Raw genomic sequence first — 2,325 nt, forward strand, 5'->3', positions numbered from 1 at the left:
GTGAACTCTCCGTTGACTCGAACAGACGGCGAGCTCTCGTCTGCCTGCGTAAGCCGAGGGCAAGTTCGGGGAACTGAGAGGCCGATCAAACCGCCGTGGGGAAACGCCCAGGCCCAGAGCAGGCACCAGCACTCACAGCCCCTCGGCAGACAGGGTGGGAACGTGCTCCAGGACGAGGGCCAGCAACATGGCTGGGAGAGAACATTCGCGGCTCGGCCTCCGCCCCCCCCTCTCCTGGGAGGAAGCCACAGAGCGTGTAGGGTGCCGCTGACCACAGAGACACAGGAGGCGCCCAGGAGTGGGGTTCCGTGACAGCCAGGGCCTGGGGCCACAGCCAGCAACACCCGCTGCCATGAGGCCTCCACAGCACCGCAAGCTGGCTGCAGCCACTTGAGCATGAGTTTGATCCCGCCTGCCCCAGAGGGGACCCACAGGGCGCAGCAGACCTCTCCTGACCTGTCCGCTGCTCCCCTCAGCAGTGTAATCGGCCTGTTCTACTTCCCACTCTGTCTCTGGGGAAGCCTCTCACCACCCCTGCACCTCTGGCCTGCACCCCAGCTCTGTATGCATAAATAAATAAATCTTTAAAAAAATCAAAATTAATGCAAACAAAAGCCAATGCCCATAAGTACAAGAAAAGTGTTCTTTTTCTGCTGCTGTCTGGGTGCCAGGGAGGAGAGAGGGTTTTCTAGGAGGTTCCAAGTCCATGGGATACACTGGTTTGCTTGTTTGCTTTAAAGATAAGAGAAACTCGGATCCTTATAGGCTGGGGAGGGGCATAGGCCCTTTCCTTGAGGTCCAGCAGGGTCATTATGGGAAGCCCCTGTGAGTCCTTCCCAGTAGAGACACGGGCCCTCTGATTCTTCCCCCATGCATGTGCTGGGGTGGAGGAGAAGGGGGGCTACCCTGGAGCAGGATGTCCCAGAGGCTCACGGGGCCAGGACTTCTAGCCTCTGGGTGACGTGTCATCCTTTCTGCCCAGGCAGCGCAGACGCGAGGGCCCTGGGCTCCAGGACTTCTGCCAGACCCTCTTCTCATCACTCGGCTTCTTTTCCTTCTTCAGGATATCAGAGGCCGGGGGTGGGAAAGGCTCCACACCTTGTTACCCGAAGCCTTGCCAGGGTGTGCAGCTTGCACAGCACCCAGGGCTGCTCGCCACACCTACGAGACTGCTCCCAGAGAGGCCTTGCAACCAGCTCACTGAGCACAGGAGACACCCGGGGCCTTCTGAAGAAGCCCAGACCTGACTCTACTGCACTGTACCCCCAGATCCTATTTTACTGGGTTGTCTCCACTGCCCCAGCATGGCCTGGGCACCAGGATTGTTAAAACTTCCCAGGGGTCTTGACGTGTAGCCAAGCAGTCTGTTTTGCAAACCACTGCTCTCCACAGAGTGGTCCACCTTAGTCCCCTGCCCAGCCTCTGAGCCGTCAGTTCCAGGCACACAGAGAACAGAGGAGAGAGAAGGTATTAACTTCTCCACGATTCCTGGCTGGCAAGGTCAGGGCTTCTGTGGGCCCCCAGCTCCCTGCCTGGCGCACACAGACCAGGTTTTTATGATACCAGGGTTTTGAGATTAGAATGAGACTTTACTGCAAATCAGCTGGCAAAGAGACAGGAGAGAAACTCAAATCTGCCTCCCTGGTTAAGAATGGGCATGAGGTTATCTAGGCTTTGGCGACCAGGGTTGAGAACAAAGGAGCTAAATTCTATTGGCTGAAAAGCAGGTTAGTGATCAGGAAACGTGGATTTGGCTGAAGTTCAGACGCAGAGAAGTATCGCGTGGCTTTTCTTCAGATAATAGGAGTTCTGAATTTCTGTTGATGGTGCCTTTGCCTCTGGGCAGCCCACTAGTCTCGCCTTTGTATTTTCAGTCTCCCAGACCTCGCCAGCCTTGGGGCCAGCTGAAATCAGTTTCTGCTTTGCTCAGTCTGGGCTGTCGGTGGATAACGTTCAACTCTGCCGTCTCTGAAGCGACTTTCATGAAGGTTGTTTCTTTTGTTTTCTAGGTTCTGGAAGCAACTTAACCATTTAGTGTTGGTTAGATGTTTCCCTTCAATGGTCTTATGCCTTAAAACAGTTTTCGCAAAAAAGTCAGTCAGGTACCTGACAAGCCCTCAGTTGGCAGTCTGCATCAGTCACCTACGGGGCCGGCTTCCCGCCTCCCACCCCCCCAGGGGGAGCTCAGGGGGTGCTCACCTCTTTTCATTTCCCTTTGAAGCTCTGATGGGCTCCAGATTGAGTCATTGTGTATCTGGGCATAGCTCTTCACCTTTACCGACGGCTTCAAGTTTAATTTTGAAATAAAAGGCTAATCTCTCCACA

This window comes from Condylura cristata, unplaced genomic scaffold (genome assembly GCF_000260355.1).
Source record: "Condylura cristata isolate star-nosed mole 26May11 unplaced genomic scaffold, ConCri1.0 scaffold00035, whole genome shotgun sequence".
Taxonomy (NCBI): Eukaryota; Metazoa; Chordata; class Mammalia; order Eulipotyphla; family Talpidae; genus Condylura; species Condylura cristata.